A 17,671-nucleotide genomic window follows, 5' to 3' on the forward strand; every position below is an offset into this window, starting at 1 on the left:
CTGAAATGCTTGTAGGAGTACTGGTCATCAAGCAAAGGGCTGCTCCCTGTCTGCAAGGGGGAAGGATCAGCCCTCTGGTCTGGTCTGCATTGGCTCTGGGGAGGCCGTGCATGGCAGGGTCAGAGTTCCTTGGGAGTGGGAAGGGCTCCACCCCTATACTGCAATCTGCCCTCACAGTATACACCGCAGGGAAGAGCGTTAACAGTACACACACTTGTAGGGGTACTTAATTCAGCATTTTTTCTCACAGTTATGACTCTTACAAACTGCATTTTGTTTTAACAATCAGTTTCTAAACACATTTTTGTGCTAGCTTCCAGGCTTCCTCTCAGCCGAGGGAGGGAAGCTTCAGGAGAAATTTATCATCAAACAACACTTTAAAGAATAGATGTATTAATTATTATATTTGCTGTCACGAATATAATTTTCTGTTGATCTCAATATTAGTTTATTGTGGGTGACTTGAATTCTTGCTTTATGCTCATAGGAGAGATTTATTTCCAGCTGTGACATTGATAAAGCAGACGTAGTGTTTGTAGTACTTACTCATAGTTTTGTTGTACTCGCGATGCTTGATTTGCAGCTCTGATTCTATTGTACTTCTTTTGTGTGTCGTACTGTCTAAGAATAGGTATTTCAGAAATCAGTGTTTTGGGTAGAGAGTTGAGTGAATGTAAGTTTCTGTGTTCATTGTCTAAATACAAAACTTTCTTACTACTTTCTTAATTTGTGCCCTGATACCTGCTACTGACAGTGTACAACTTGTTTCCTGGTGGGAATGCTTTTGATTTTTGGAACATCGCTTGAACTGTTAGTACCTTTCTTGCAAATTTGCTGTCTCCTCCACACACTTTCTTTATAAAAACTCCATCTAAAGCTGACAGTTTGTGTGAAAGTCTTTTTCTCTGCTTGCCACTGAACATATTCAAGCTGTTGTATCTTTTTGTAAAGACACTGTAGAGCAGCTACAATGTTTTTAAATTTTAATTTTGACTGCTTACTTTCTTATCTGGTTTTTATGCTTGTATGTACTTACATGTATACTTAACAAAGATGTTGATGAAATTATTGGTATAGTCTACAATATATGTGCCTGAATACACATATCATCAAACAGTCATTGCTTACAGTCATTTTAAGAAGTTGATTAGAATTTTTTACGAAAATTCATACCAGACATTTTCAGTTACATTTTGTCCTTTCCCTTCCTCATTTCTGACTTGTCTGCATGCCTAGGCTTAATATGGTGATAATGTCTTAAAAGTCTGGGTGTAAACTAGCGTTTTATGATTTAAATAAATGTTACAGCATTTTTATGTCTGTGCGTAATACATAGAGTAGCTAAAAATGTAGATGTGCCTGTTTCTGCATGAGTTAGGTCATTGAAAGGTTGCATATGGCTTGTGTTTTTCCTTACCCTGAAACACTTAGCTGTTAGCTCCTGGATGAAGCGGGCTGACTTGGTGATTGATATGAATATGGGATTTGTCGTATTGTATCTGAGTGGTTTCTGCTCGATTTGTTGAGTTTTTGCCTTTGAGATACTTTCTCTTGCAGGCATCGTGGTCTTTCATAGTGAAAGTTTGTGAGTCAGTTACATGACTTAGACATATCCGTTGGTTTTAATTTGAGGGAAGTGTTAGGATAAAGTTGGGGTTTGGATTTGTAACTATTTGGGCAGTATGTTCAGAAATGCTACACACGTAAATACTAATGTTTTCTTTCTTGTTGGAAGCTTATATGTTTTCCTAGAGTGGTAATCAAATAAAAAATAGTTGGTTCTGAGATTTGCTGAAGGAAGGTGTGTGAGATATATAAAATATGTATTATAAACTTCAAAGTGGTCACAAAGTTATTACTGGATTTTTTTCAGTTTGTGCACTTCACTCCTTTTGGACAAAAGGAGTGAGCTAAGTGCTTAAATAGTTCTTTTATCTTGAAACTCTTTTGATTATTCCTCCCCCTTCCCACTTTCCTGCACTTGAATACAGGTACTTTTGGTGTATGTCTTTCCATGCAACAGTTGTAAATTTAAAGAGGACTTTATTTTCCCCTGCATGAAATTACTGGGTTTTTTAGACAGCAAACTTGAAGTGTGATTTAGTGGTGAAAGTATAAACTTGGCAGTCAAAAGATGTGAATAGTGTTTGTAGGGCGATTCTAGCAAGTAGGAGTTTTTTCTGCCGCTTGCTTTCTGCAAAATGTTGGTAGAAATAAGAGCACATGAGGTTTTATTTACTCATTTTGAAGGCCCCTAGACAGAAGTGGAAAGTGTTCTGGACATTAACAATAATTTGGCTGCTGGAAGTTGCCCAAACTACTGGCAGTACGTTCTTGCTCTTACTGAAAAATAAAGTAGCAGTTCTGTTTTTTTCAGTAAGCGTTAAGTCGGCTTGGATCCTGCCCGGCAGCCTGTTGTGAAAGTCATCACTTCTAATAGCTCAGTGCCCCAGGGACGGCTGCAGGGCATTGACTGGCTCAGTACTGACTCAGAGCCAAAATCGTTGACACTGCTCATCTAGAGAAATGATGCAATTATGACTCTCCTCCCTAGTCTGGGAAAGCGTCTTGGATCTCCTGGTTCACAGCTCCAGTTTTCAGAGCTGGGATGAGCCAGTCTGCCTGGGGTGAGTCTTTCCTGCTTGCGTATATTTAGCAGTCCCTGTTCTTTAAATTCTTGAATATTTCCTGAAGATTATGGACTGGCTATAACTAAACTGCTAATGACTTTTGTCAGGTGTTAAAACAGAGAATTACAGACCACTCTGACAACTTTAGCGAAGGCACTGAGTGGTCTGGTTTCATGTAAGAAGTTGATCTTTTTTGTTGCTGGCTCTTGTCTAGCATCTCTGTGGCCTGTCCACCATCTCTGGGTGCTTGTGAGAGCATGTTTCCTTCCCATGATGGCTGTAGCAGTGTTTTCAGGGTAAGGAGCTCCTTCCTGCCCTCCTGCCCCTCGCCTCTTTGTTGCAGCTGCCCATGATCACTCACCTGGTCTTGGCTTTTAGGCAAAAAGAAACAAAAACTAGATAAAAATTACTCTTTTTGAGCTGATCTGACTGTGTGTGGGCCTAGGAACTGTGACATGCACGTAATGAAAGAATGGAGAAGCTTCATCAGATATTACTTGTTGCAGAGCCATAGTGAAGACCTGTGGGTTTAGTTATTTAAAATGAGCAGCAAAAGATTCCTCTCTAGATTTCTGTTCATTACCTGATTTAAACTCTGTGTGTGGAGAAAGAAGGGTGGTGATTTGTGAATAAACATGTATTTGCTGTAGTAGGTATTTGTATTTGAATACATGGCTGGTAGTGACACCTTTTGCTTCACTTGTGGGCCCATCCCCCGTTATATTAGGGTTGGTTTGCTTGAGCAGTGAGTTGTAATTTAGAAATAAGGAAGTGATGATAATGATACATGTGTCAGCTTGAACCCTACGTAAAAAAGTAGTGGTCATGTTACAAATGTCTGGAAGGAATGAAAGGAACTTAATGATTTCATCCATTGTTCTCTCTTGCCATTTCTCAGAGACACTGATTTCATTTGCGACTGAAAAAACTGGCATTAAATGAAAGATTCTCCCTTTCCATAACTGAATTTACAGCACTGATTTGGTGTATTGTTTTTGTAACCACCCTCTCTGTCAGTGGGAGTTGAAGGACTGACATTCTGCTTTCCTTAACATCGTGCATTCTTATTTAATTATATATTTATTTAAAAAATATAATTATATTATGCAATAACATAATTATTATCGTACGTGATATTTAAAACTCAGCATTGTGCTTCCTGCCACAGCTGAACAGATATTCTCCTCCAGGGATTATATCAGTTTCTGGAAGTATGAGATTGAAGTCCAACAAAAGATTTAAGTGCCAACAAAGATGTTCTCTGTAATGCGTTGATATAGTCCAAAATTATTTGTGTTTTATAACCTTGTGACTACTGTATTCCTAAAATGCGACTGTTTATTTTCCTGTCACCTTTTGTGGGTGGATGATAGTATTAGGACAGTTCCTTTGGGAGACAAAAAGGGGTATCACACAGTCAGAACCATCCAGCAGGAAATCTGTGGGAGAGACAAAGATTAGAAAATGGGTTTTGCATTCTTTGCTTTAACCCCAGTGGTCACCCTTTGCATAAGGGCTTCCTAAAAATTTTTAAAATTTGTAATTTCACAGGATAGAAAGACTGGATTACAGGAGAGGAAAATACTTCTGGAATTTATTATGCTTTAACCAGAGGATGTGGTTTTTGGAGTAATGTTCTTGGGGTTTTGGTGATATTTTGATTTTAGGCCTGCTCTGGAACTGTGCTGAACAACTTCAGCAAAAGTTAAAAGTAATCAGAATTTTGGAAAGTGGGAAATGGCTGTGATACTAACAAATGAGTAATTTGTGCTTCCACAGAAGCTTCATCCTCTATCGGATGAGATTTGGCCAGTGACCTATTCAGCCTGGGTTCTCGTCCCAGATCCGCTCCTGAGGCGCATCATAGTGTGGGGTTTGGTTGTGCGCTTTCCATGTGTGTAACTCTGGAGAATGTGGTCTTTGAATCCTGAATTATCTTTGAGGAAAGTATCAGCTAGTCAGATTTCAGGGCTCTGGCTTCCCTTTTATGGGAGAAATTGATATGCTCTTGACACTTCCTGTGGTCATCAATGTGATTTTGAAGGTGGTGTAGGAGAGGAAGTACTTTCCATTCTTGAATGTTTATGTTGCTTTTACACTAACCTGTCTTGGATGTTTCTGAATAAAGCAAACTTTAAGGTAAGCTTCATTTCAGTTGATATTTCCTTATTCAGTGATTTAGGATAACAAGGTATTATTTTTAGAAGAGTTCTGTGTTAGCCCGGCAGTGAACTAGAAACAAGCATCGTCTTAGTATTTGTAGTAGTTTTAGTTTGATTGATAAATAATTACTTGTAAACAAAAAGACAATATGAAATGTAATTTTTAAATTCCTGAAACATATTTAGAGTTCTTAGATATGGACTATATGTAGCTGATGGGGAAATAACTTTAGAAGTGTTATAAAACTGTGTCTGAATGATCTCCCATAAAGATACAGTTGAAGTATATCATGCTATTTTAATAATACAAGTCACACTTGTTTTGAAATACTTTTGTTCAGCCCAAAAAGTACCTGAAATGAATGTAAGTATTTCAGTTCAGAGTATTTATTAGTGAAGTCATTCAAACATGATACAAGAGATTTCCTGTAAAATATTTCACTTCTCAGTCTAAATGTGACTAATTTGTACTAAGGTATTTCTACAGTTGTGGGTATTCAGGATGAGCACTCAAATTAGGACTCCAGCAGTACTGGAGTTGCTGTTATGACTACTATCAGGGTAAACCCTTGAGACTCATGGCAACTTTACACTTTTAAGTTAATATATAAACTGTGCAGATGACCAGAAAACCTCAGTGCACTGCAATGTTTCTTTCTGGCAGTTTGAGGAGGTGTCTGCTGAACCAGTCAGAAAGCCTTGAGTAAAGGGTAGTGTGAACGCTTTTGAAAATAGCAGTGCTGTTGTCATTAATAATTTCTACTGATGTTTAAAAATTGAAGCTACTGGTCAGAATACAAAGTATATCTCAAATGGATCAGAAGAAAAAAGTCAATAGGGGATGCTTTTTTGAAAAAGAAAAAGGAGTCAAACCAAACAGGTGGTTTGTTAACTTCCGTATAATTTCTATAACCACAGTGAAATCTCGATTTCCACAGTTTGTTTAATATGTTGGTAAATGATCAGTGAACAGATGTCTTGAAAAAACCTGACAAGAATCAAACAATTTTGGAAGTTTTTACTCTAAATGAGTGTTAGGTTTGGTGAAGTGTGATAAATCTGGGATTTGATAATACAAAAATAATCCATCCTTCTCTTCTGAAGTTTCCATCACGAGGAATTTCTTACTTCTAGAAGCTAATGAAGTTCCTCTAAAATTAACCAAGAACTATTGTCACATGCTTTTCTTCTTTGTGCTGTAATACTCCAAACTCCAAAGCAAAGGAGAAATCTTGAAAAAAAAAAAAAAGTAACAGAAAGATGTTTCTAAGGAGCAAAAGGGAGACTTTATTTTTAGTGTTGTAGGTTTTTTGGGGTTTTTACCTTTTGTTTTAGCCTGATAAAGATAAGATACTTTAAAAAACCCAAGCACACAAAGTAGATATGTGCTGCAGGTGCAGCATTGATCCACCAGCTCAATACTATGCAAATAACAACTTTGTAGGTGTGAAAAGCAACTGCTGTTAACAGCAGCAAGTGCAGTGCTCATAATATAACCGGTTACGTGTTCTGCAGTCAGAATGAAAATGCACTGCAAGTTGTTGCTAGGGAAATATGTGCCTGTGGCTAGCGTGAGTGCAGAGAGGTTTGTCTGTCTTGCAGATCAAAAATGGCTCAAAGAACCGTAGTCTGCGGATCACTTTACTTCCGTAAACTTGCTGCTTATCAGGAGGCTGGTCTCTGTGCCTCTGAGGAGCTTCTCTTACAAATGCAGAGAGAATCTTTTTTTGGTTTTTCTCCCCTCCACATTTTGATATAAAATATTTCTCTCACTTGTTATCTTTGTTTATAATGTCTGTGGTTGATAGGAGATATCCTGTCCTCAGGATCTGATCATGAGAATACCTGTAGGGGAGCAGCAGCTTGGTCCTTCTACAGCTAAAGTGAATCTTGCATATCAGGGTCTCTGGTAAAAGTTGTGCTTTCAGGCACATCTTAAAAAAATAAAAGATTTTTTTTTAAATGGGTGAGACTGTGTGAATTTGATGCAATCCTTAAATTAATTTTCTAAAAGTTAACTAGGTGCATTTTAAGTATGAAGTGCTGCACTTAGGCACCTTCATAAACGTTGCAGATTTCTTTAGCACCCCTTCTCTAATCTCTGAGGAGTATTGTTTCTGAGATGATTTTTTTAAAAATTGCTTTAGTATGCTTCTCTAAAAGATATTATGAAATTTCTGGGACACCTTAACTATTTAGCTGTCTTCATTTTCTGAACTCTGTACCAATAAGCTGCTGTCCAGCATTGCTCTGCAGACAGCACTGGTCTGTTTCAAAGGCACGTGAGGCATCTCTCCACTGATTACATGGGACTCATTTCTTAATACGGGATGTATAATAAGATGAAAGTGAAGAATAACCTTATTTGGGCATTCCAGGCTGAACATGTAACAGAGGATAAACAAAGTTGTCTTCATTTTATCAGCTTTTACACATATACAGCCACAGCAGATTGGTATCTGCCTTTTCAGATGAACTTTGCAGGGTTCATGGTGTTTTTTTCTTCCTCTCATGTCTCCAAGGCTGCTGGAAGACTTTTTCTTAAGCATCATCTCCAGTTTCCACCTAATTTTTATAAATATTGATGACTGTTGGGGTTGACTCGTGGAACTAACTCCTGACCAAAAGGTTGTAGGACTTGGTCACAACTGTCCCAGGGCTTAGGTATGAACTGGGTATTTAATCCACTGTGACAGAATGGAGTACCTATAAAAATTGAAGTAATTTTTATGTCCTAGCAAAATTTTAACAGAAAACTACTATAGGTTTATTTTAATTCTTTTCTGTAGTAAAGTGTCTTGCATCTACTCCAATTTTGCACTGGATTGACAATTTAGCTTGCCTTTCAGTTTCCAAAGTGGGTCTCTAGCGACAGAGCTTTGGGGTCAACAACAAAGTAGGTGTTGGTATGTTCCCTCCCAGCACAGCTATTTAACTTGTATTAGGTTTCCCACTGACATCTTAATTTCAGTCTCCTGCTGTGGGTCATTTCAGCACTGCTGTATAACCATTTACTCCCCTTCTTGGTTCCCGTCATGGCGAGCGTGTGCAGGATTCCAACAATGAATAGGGAGCAACCAGCTCTGCTACTGGTGTCTGGTACTTTGCTGAGGTATTGAACTTCTTTGGCATCTTGTCACATCTAAACAGTTGTTCCCCTAATGCATGTGAAGACAATAAAGTAGGAAGAGAGGAAGACAAACCCAAGAGCTGTTATGCATGATGTGAATTCCCCTACTAGATAGCTGGTGCACTAAGTTCAAGGATGAGAACCTGACTATATCTCCTGTTCATCTCTCTACCTGGAGATAAAGTTTTCTGTTCATGACAATGTGCCTTTCTGCCCTTGTGCTCCAAGACAAGCAAATCTAGTGGGCACAATCTTTTCATTTCCCACACCCATAGTAGATAAAACCCTTTATCTGAAGCTGCAAGGTCCAAGGGGGCAACATTTTTTTTTAGCTCATTTTCCTCCCATATTTTCATATTCACTAATCTGTGATCCAAAGTCCTAAACAATATTTTATGCTGTTTTGAGTTGCACATTATTTTATTAAGGTTTTTCTTCTTGTGGTGTTGTTTTTTTAGTTGCTGATATTTGACCTTGTGTGCAATAAACCTTACTGAAGATTTTAGGGTTTTCATTATCAAAAATGCTGTAAAAGTTAGTAAAATATTCTTCTCCAGTTTTTAGCAGAATATAGTTTGCTATCACACAGGCCTTGCTTGGAAACCACTGGGATCAGTTAGTGTACAGATGATACCTCTCATCAGTCTTCAGCTGTCTTCTCAGATGTTTCTGTTTATCATTAAATATTTCAGGCAAGTTACCTTCCTGTTGCAGCTTGTAGCAGTATGGTTAAGTACTTTTTTTTCTATTGATTGTCTGGGTAAAATGTGCATAATGCGGAGATGGAGATTGGGTAGGTTTTTTTCTTCCTTGAACTACGAGGGGAAGAAATAGAAGCATCGTTAATACTTACACTGGCCCTTGGAGTAAAGGTTCTCTGTCTTGTTGCAGGTTGGTGTGTCTGAAACATCAAGAGATTTTATGTCAAGGATCACACCTGAGTGGGTTGCGCTCATTGTACTTCAGGAACTTCAAAATGATTGAACAGACCATAGTGGTGTGGAGAAATCATGCCTTTTGCTGGTGAATCCCGTGGCCTGTAATGGTAAGCAACCAGCACACAGGTAGGGCTTTTTTAATCGGTACGCTCAGTAAGATTTAGGACCATAAAACCCCAGAGCAATGTGTTATGCACAATTCAGCATTACAGTCCAGGCAAAAAGTGCTTTCTCAATGGCTGCACACAGCCCTGGAGATTGCTTTGATACTGATCAGTGGTAACCTTCACTAGGGTCGTGGCTGCTTACTTTGCTATTTCAGAAAGTTCCTCTGTGGACTTAGTGTTGCTCCGAGGCTGTAACTGCACAGGGTTTTAGAAGAATGACTTTTGTCATGTCCTGAAGCTTTACTGTCACTTACTGTAGTATTTCAGGTTTTTGACAAATCCAAAAAATAAAGCTGCTTAAGGAGAGTTTAATATGAAAGTGCCTGCTTTGTTTTGGCTGTTGCCAGGTGAGATACCCATGACTGACGAGTCAGTCCTTTACATGGTGCAGGTCTCCAGTAGCCTATTGGAGTTGGGAACAGTAGGGCTGGCTGTCACGCAAAGCTTTGAAATTGATAAGATGAAACAAGAAGAATGATAGCAATTAGGACTGTGTTCAGACTTTCCATTATCTTAGTAAACAATCAGAACCTAGAGTGGGAAAAAAAATAATCCCATGTGGCAGGTTGGTTGTTTGTGGAAAGCTCTCCTTGCTTCTGCGTGTGACCCAATAGAACTTACCCAGGCACTCATGAGTGCTTGGCTCATGTGGCATGTCATCCGAATCAGGAAAAAATATGTACACAGCTCCTAACAGTTTTGCAGTGTGTGTTGCTACCAAGTGGGACTGAAAATAACAAGATTTCAGAGGTTTGCATCCCATTATCAATGTTTTATTCCAGAATGATTCTACCTAATGTTATATTTTGAAAACTTTTTAAAAGTTATTTAACTTTTTAAAAAGAATTGTGTGAGTGTGATTGCTGTTGTGTCTTAAGGTAGGGTATGGCTATAGAAAAAGTGTTTCAATTAAGTGTAGGTATACATCCTTAGTGGTGGTTTTGATACTCAACCTCCAAGGGAGGGAACTTCCTTATTGCAAGTGTCAGGGGTTTTTTTTGGCTGTCAAGACGGATGTGGTGTTGTAACAAATGCTGCATGATTGACATACAGAGAGGTTTGAGGAACATTAACATTTCCCTGTAATAAATAGTTTATAGAAATAAGATTTTCAAATCATGTACTTCATAGGACTTACTCTTGAAGTACTAATCATGAAGTAAAGGGGGGATAGATTTTAATCTGCCTCCTTCTCCCTTGTTTCATAAACCATGTGAAGGCTTTACTGCCTTAAACTTAAAGGGCATTTTATAGAATGATAGAATGGTCTGGGTTGGAAGGGACCCCAAGGATCATAGAGCTCCAACCCCCCTGCCACAGGCAGGGACACCAACCTCCAAAACCAAAAATGTTTGTCCTGTAATATCACACAGCAACAGACTGCTCCAGGTGTTGAAGAACAATCATTTTCTTTCTGTTTGTCTTTGCCTTTGGCTGAGGTTTATTTCCTAAGTGAGATTGCCAGTGGGTCTGATTGCTTCAGGAGGAATATGAATCTGAAGAACAATACAGATGATACTGTTGAGTAAGGAGAAATTCAGATAGAAACAACCATTTTGGCCTTTTGCAACAGGTGCAAGTGATGTTGGTCTTAGATTATGGTATACTCTTGCATTTTAGTTATGATGAACCAAATAAGAAATGTTTGGTTCTGTAATAGAACTTTGCACTGATAACAGAGTGCAATAGGAATGTGGTGCTGATTTATTATTTGAGCAGCCTTAAAGGTCCCTTGCCTACTAGTCAATGACACATTTTTAGTGTACATGCCAATGTTAGCTCATCTGAAAAAACAGATACTGGGGGAAAACAAAAATTGGAAGAAACCAAAGTTGTTGACATCAGTGCATTAGTTGAATTTCAGCTGCCCACATGTTTCTACTCACTTCAGTAGCATGGAAGTATTGTAGATAGGAGTGGGGGTGTGTGTGCATGTGTTTATCTTGGAGCCTTCCACTGTGTTTTACTCATTTTGGTTGCACTGAACCTAAATAGCAAGTAATTTCTTATCTGGCTCAGGACAGGTTTTATCTTCTTCCCGCCCTAGTGCAGCCCTTATCCCTTCCCATATTGTGATTGTGCCTGTTCTGTGCAAATACATTATTTACCCTAGAGGTGGGAAAGATGCTTTTCTGTATTGAACTGTTAACACTCCCCCTAAATAACTAAGTGAGACAGGGAAAAAGTGAGAGTAATCTGTGATGCCCTATACACTCCTGTTCACAGTCATTTTTTTTCAACTTTTTTTCTTTTTGAAGATCTGTTGGCATATCAAGCCAGTAGTTAGAGAGGTGAAGTTACATCCTTGTACTGAGGCTCTACATCAGTAGTCTGTGCTACTTGATCACTTGAGAGAGAGAAGAGTTGAGGCATATTTAATATATTGCTGTACAAATGAGAGATTTCATACTCAGTGTAATCAAGTAATATTGAGTTTAAGAAGTTTGTCAGTCTGTGAACTTTTATTTGCCATTAATTCTGCATTTTAAATGATAATGTCTGAAAAACTCTTGACAGTTTAAACATATCCTTCTTAAAGTGATTTTCTCTTATTGATAATTTCTACATAGGCTATTGCCTAGTGTAATATTTTTTTTCCTTAAGGGATTTTAATTTCTGTAAAAATCAGGAGTGTTCTGGTAGAAAGTATTAAGGCTTATACACACTCTTCATCCCTATGTCTATCTCAGTTGAAAAGTCTATTTTTTCTCTATAGTTTTAAAATTAAATAGGCTGTGTTTCAGGAAATTTTTTCTCCGAACTTTATGTAGCTTAATATTGTGGGCTTCATATAATATTTATTACATATAATAGTATGTTGATTACTATAAATAACTGTAAAGGCATTCATATTGATATAATTCATTAATATAATTAAATTGAAATCACACAATGAAAAGGTATTCTGACTTCTGAGGCTCCTGTGTTGAAAGATGTGAATTTTAAGTAGGTCACTGAAAACTTAGTGTAAGTGCAATATTGACTTTTGTAGTGGTAAGTTCAATTTTAAACCAGCTACAGTCAGAAAAATCTATCTGTAAGATGTGACAGGGAGTCTGGGAATCATGAAATAATCACACATCTTGGACTTTGAAAGATGCAAAACACAACTCAATTCTTTTCTGGTGTGATATATGTTTTTACACCCTGGAGTTTGTTGCTTATGAAAACCAGTATTATAAAATACACCCCCACCCCCATCCCCACTACTGCCTGCTGAGCCAGACCCAGCAGTTAATTATAAGGCTTAATACATTTGTTGGTTGAACCATTGTGTGTTTGCACATAAACTGCATTTGTAATTCAATTGCACCAGTCTCGTTATGTGGTTTCTTCTTTCTTTTTTACTAACTAAGCTCGTGAGCCAGTCTGTAATTACAGACCTTCACTTCCTGAGACATCTTCTGTCACCACTTCTCTGTCCTACCTGAATCAGTAGCATTGAGATTTTGTTCCGTGGATGTCATCTCTTTCCTCAGAGCACATTCTGTAATAAAGTGGTATTTAAAAAGGAGCAACAAACCTCTCAGTTCTAGTAGTGATATCTTGGTACTCTTCTGCTTAGGCTGTGGACCCTGGAGAACTGATGAGTCAATTTAACAACTCACTGCTGCCCTTGCTTTCCTGGAAAGCTTTTGGTTTGTTTGTCTTTCCTTTCCAAACACTGGGTCAGCTCTGGAGCTCATCAATGCCTCTGCTAGCTGCTGCACTCCACAACTCTGACAGAGACCTATCCAAAACAGCTTTCTGTTGCTGGATTTGGAGAATAAGCTCCAAAAAGAGCCTGGTGAGTGCAGGCAATGCAGCTGATGCAGGACGGGAATCCGAATGGGTGAGACTTCCTGCTATCCTGAGCTGGCTGTTGGGCTCAGATATTTCTGAAACTACAGCCTCTGTCACTTTACGTCTTCTGTGTGTACTAGTGACTGGAAAACTTTTGAAATTACACAACTTGTTACTCCTCTTTTAAAGACAAATTTTATGAGAAGAAGCAGTCTTCTTAGATAACGTACTCCTGAAATACTCTTAATGATCAAGGGCAGAGTCTAGGTGATGTAGTGTTGTATTTTACCCTAATTATTCTGACACGTGGTGGGATTTTGTCTGCCTCTTGATTTTTTTTTTTTTTTCCCCAAATGGCAGAGTACTTTGTTGTGTTGATTTGGCTTTTTTATGTAAACAGAGTTTTGAATGATAATGTGTTAAGTGGGTATGCTTGCTTTTTGTAAGAAATAGGTGAATGGAAGTAAGATTTTTCTGTATTGTAGAAGAAGCTTTTCAGAAATTAAACATATTTAAGGAAGGAAGAATTTCACATGAAAATGTTAAAAATGTAAGAGAAGTTTGTCTTTGTAAAGAAACTTACCTGTATGAATAATATTTACCACTGCTAGCAGATAGATCATTAAAAACACATCTGTTCTCCGTTTAGTATTTTTGTATGAGTAGAAAAAGCTAAGGTGACTGCAGGATAGCATTTGGAAGCAATGTCTGAAAGGAAGAAGTGTTGTCTTTAATGTGAATGGTATTTCCTGTGGGTTACGTTAGGGTTGCTAACAGTCATTTCCTAGACTGAATTAGTTACGTCCACTAGACTGGAGATTATTTTTTGCCTGAGATTGAGAATTCCTCTACTAATCTTCAGTTGTTTTACTGGATTATTTATGGATTCCTGATGCCTTTTTAATATCTGCTAATGGGTAATTATGGTCAGCAATCATTCTTGTCATGGAAATTGCTAATGTAATTTCAGAAACACTGTTGCCCTTCTAGTATCTAAAGGGGCATAAAAATGATGGCGAGGGACACTTCATCAGGGAATTTAGTGACAGGGCAAGAGGCAATGGGTTTAAAATAAAAGAGGGGAGACTTGCATTAAAGGAAGAAATTCTTCCTTGCCAGGGTGATGCAGCCCTGGCACAGGCTGCCCAGAGAAGCTGTGGCTACCCCCTCCCAGTCAAGGCCAGGTTGGATGGGGCTTTGGGCACCCTGGTCTGGTGAAGGGTATCCCTGCCCATGGCAGGGGGGTGGGACTAGATGGGCTTTAAGGTCCCTTCCAACCCAAACTGTTCTGTGATTCTATGAAAATATGCTGTCAGTGCAAACGTGTGGGGGAAGGCTGTTCCCTAGTGATACATCGCATGTTGTTTATGACAGGGCTGGAGGTGGGAGAAGGTGAGTCCATGCTGCTTTGGAGGCACAAGGACTTGTGTTCTCACCCCATCAGTTGATTTACCTTGTCTGCCCTGAACTTTCTGCTTTTCCTCCCTGAAGGTTTGGTCTGTGTGATGCATGTTCCCAGATCAGTTTTCCTGGTGAAGAGATTTTCTTTTTTCTAGCCACTTATCTTTATTCTGCAAACTGCAGAAGAAAGAGGCTTCTCTGACGCTTGTAGTATGACTTGTTAGTGTAGCCCATGACACCGTGTGTCAGTTCTCTGTAAAACACGTGGTCTCTATAGGCTCTGCAGTACAGTCACATCAATGCAGCAACTGTTGACTCCAGGCCAATTCTTGAGAAACTGTAGTGTACTGACACAGAGCACTTTGGACAGTTTAAATCTGCCCAAGAGAACAAAAGAGCTTCAGTCCAAGCCTAGTAGCCTAATGAAATGTTTGTTTTCATATTTTTTATAACAAAATCCTATGGCTTTGTCAGTACAAGACCAGCGAGTTTAGTGATACTTGAAAATTTCTCCCTGTGGGGTGGATAGCCTAGATCAGTCAGAATTACCAGGATTTGTGAATGATAGAAATGTCTTTTTTGCTTGCAAGTAAAAGGTGACTGTGTGTGTGCACCAGGTCTTGCCCAGTACTTACCTTGCTAAGTTTCTCTTGCTCAGCCTGAACATAACCTTATTCCCAGTGGCTTGAAACAGAGTTCTGTTTGGAAGGCTGTAGCTGTTCATGATTCATGTTCTGGAAGGAATCCTATTGTCCAATTTTTTAACGCTTATCACAGGTCCAGTGTTTGTTCTTACATATTCACTGGGCAAATTTCTTTATCGGACCAAATGCTTTTGATGGTAATTGGCATGCAGATGGCTGTGGAAGTCACACAGATCTGACTAAATACTATTCATTTGGTAGACCTTCTTGTAGGTTTTGGGTGCAGTTTCCAACCCATGCTGCTGCAGTTGTTTCTTATCTATACAAATTGTTCCTTCTCCTTTCTAATTTTTCAGAATACAGTGAAGGCTTATAAAAAGTGAGGCTGCTTCTTGATATGCTGATGATCAGAGCTCCATGGTTTTATGGCAGCAGCCCAAATCCAGTCCCCATTTGCTCCATGTGTTTGCCACTGGTACTTCTGGGAGTGCTGTTTTTTGTGGCCTGTTGTTGTGTTAGGGTTACACCTCTCTTGTGGTGTCAGAACATCAAATCTTCAAGAAACAATGCCCAGAAAAAGCAAAAGGAATGCTATGGTTCACTGAGCTCATGTGATCCTTAAATATATAAACTGGAGCGTGGAGAATTAATTTTACTAGTGTGTGATACTGTCTGTGAGACACAATCTTTTTTTCTTTTTCAAGTCTGTCTACATTTTTAGAAGGTTTCTGGAAAAAAAGAGAAGGGGAAAGGGCAGAATAAGTGGTGATTTTCAGCTAAGCCTATTGAAGTTTCATGAGCAAAAGATTATCTTGTATGTCAATGGAAAGAGAGAATGGCAGTGATGTTAAAAAGGTGTGTGGGGGAGTAAAAAGCTGTTTGTAGGTGGTTTTGGAGCTGAAACTCAATTGTTAAAATAATATATGCGTTGTGCATATTTCTGTTTTCAGTTGTAAGATGATGGTTGGCAGGTTTGTCACATGTATCATAGAACCATAGAATTGTTTGGGTTGGAAGGGACCTCAAAGATCATCTAGTTCCAACCCCCTGACATGGGCCAGGACATCTTCACTACACCAGGCTGTCCAAAGCCCCTGGTGAAAATGTGTTTATTCAGCATAATTGCGTGATTCTTAAATAGCTCATTTTGTGTGTTGCAAGTAATATGCAATTAAAAAAAATATTTAACTTGTGGTGATGTGAGCACCAGTTGTTCTGTGGGACTTTCTGAAAAGGGGACTGCTAGTGGCAGTGAGATGTGGCCTGCAAATCGAAACTAGTTTAGGGTTGAATTGTTATTTTTAAAGTAGCATTGATGCAGTGATTCTTGGTAAATCAGTAAAGTCTCTCAGGTGTTTTTGCCTAATAGAGTTTTGAGAAGAAAATTATATGAACCAGGAGTTATTCATGATTACTTGTGATGTATATCGGTGAAGATCAGTGGAAGAGTAAAGACATGGATAAGGTAGCAATCTCTTATATTAAATTCAATTATACCATTGAAGAAACACATCTCTTCAACTTTGTATCCTGTAAAGCTCATGAATAATATTCAGTGATAATTCCAAGCTGACTTCTGGCTGCTTATTCATGCTTTGAACACAAAATAACTGAACCACAGGGGCCTAGTATAGTTCTGTAGAATAGAGATTGTCCCTGGTATTGTTTTTTTTAATTGATATAGTCAAAATAAGAAATTACAGAAAGCAAGTGGTGAAGTAACTTTTCTTGGATTTCAGTTTGTATTCACCTAAAACTGGTTTATTTGTCTCTTATAATTGTGAATATATTACTGCTTAGAAATTATTAGCTATTTTAAGAAAATGAATTGCATTCTTCTAACTGGAAAAATAAAGCTACCTCACAAAATACCTATTATCATAAAAATTACTCCCAGCATCATGTTTCTTCAAGTATATATAAAGTAACTTTTTAATTGGTTTTATTCTGAATTTACACATTTAGTCTGTCATCTCCTGTATTGTGCATCACATCAGGCAGTGTGTTCCTGCACCCTCCCCCTCACGGTAAAGGGATTCTTTAGGCTGTTCAGGAGTTGTCTTCCTCTCTGGTGTGTCACAGTCGTAACCTTCCTACTGTTGCCTTTGTTACTGAAAACCAGTTCAGATTAAAATATTTGCCCCTGTGCAGACCTTCTGATTGCTTCCTCTTCAGAAAAATCTGACTTACACATGCACAGTAATTCTGCAGTCACCTGTATGACTTGGAACATGGATTAGAAATGTTTCAATTTCTTCTTGGCATCTCCTTTGTTGTGTGTCAGTGATTTCTAAGATGCATCCACAAACCTTTGCGAGAGCACTGTTATGTGCATGCAGATGGTATGAGTACAGCAAGGATTTTTTCAGGTGAAAAATGGAAGGGCTTTTGGTATGAAGAAGAGCTCAGCAATAACGAGCAGAGCTATGAGTTTACCCGTGCATGGGAAAGATGTATTGAAAGATGTCTTAAATTTTATTTCCGTTATTAAGACCTATATGAATTTATTCTTGCTGTCTCTGAATAAAAGTGATGCAGTATGGTCTTTTCTCTTCTTGTGATTAATCCAGGTTTATTGATTTTTAATTCTTTTTTTTGGGGGGTGGGGCATGGGGGGTGGTGGTGTCCAATCTTAGTATTGATATATTGCTTTTACCTGCTTGGCCATTAATTGTTGGGTAGGATGGTAGTGTTTGGTCTTATTTACAAAGGCTAAATCACTTGGTATGGTTTCTGAAAGTTTTTCCTGAGCACCATTTCTAGTTGTCGTGTGAATGCGGTCTGAATATGTGTGTGGTTAAGCATTTTGCCTTTTG

The sequence above is a fragment of the Gallinula chloropus genome, assembly GCF_964237585.1.
Source record: "Gallinula chloropus genome assembly, chromosome: 13".
Classification (NCBI taxonomy): Eukaryota; Metazoa; Chordata; class Aves; order Gruiformes; family Rallidae; genus Gallinula; species Gallinula chloropus.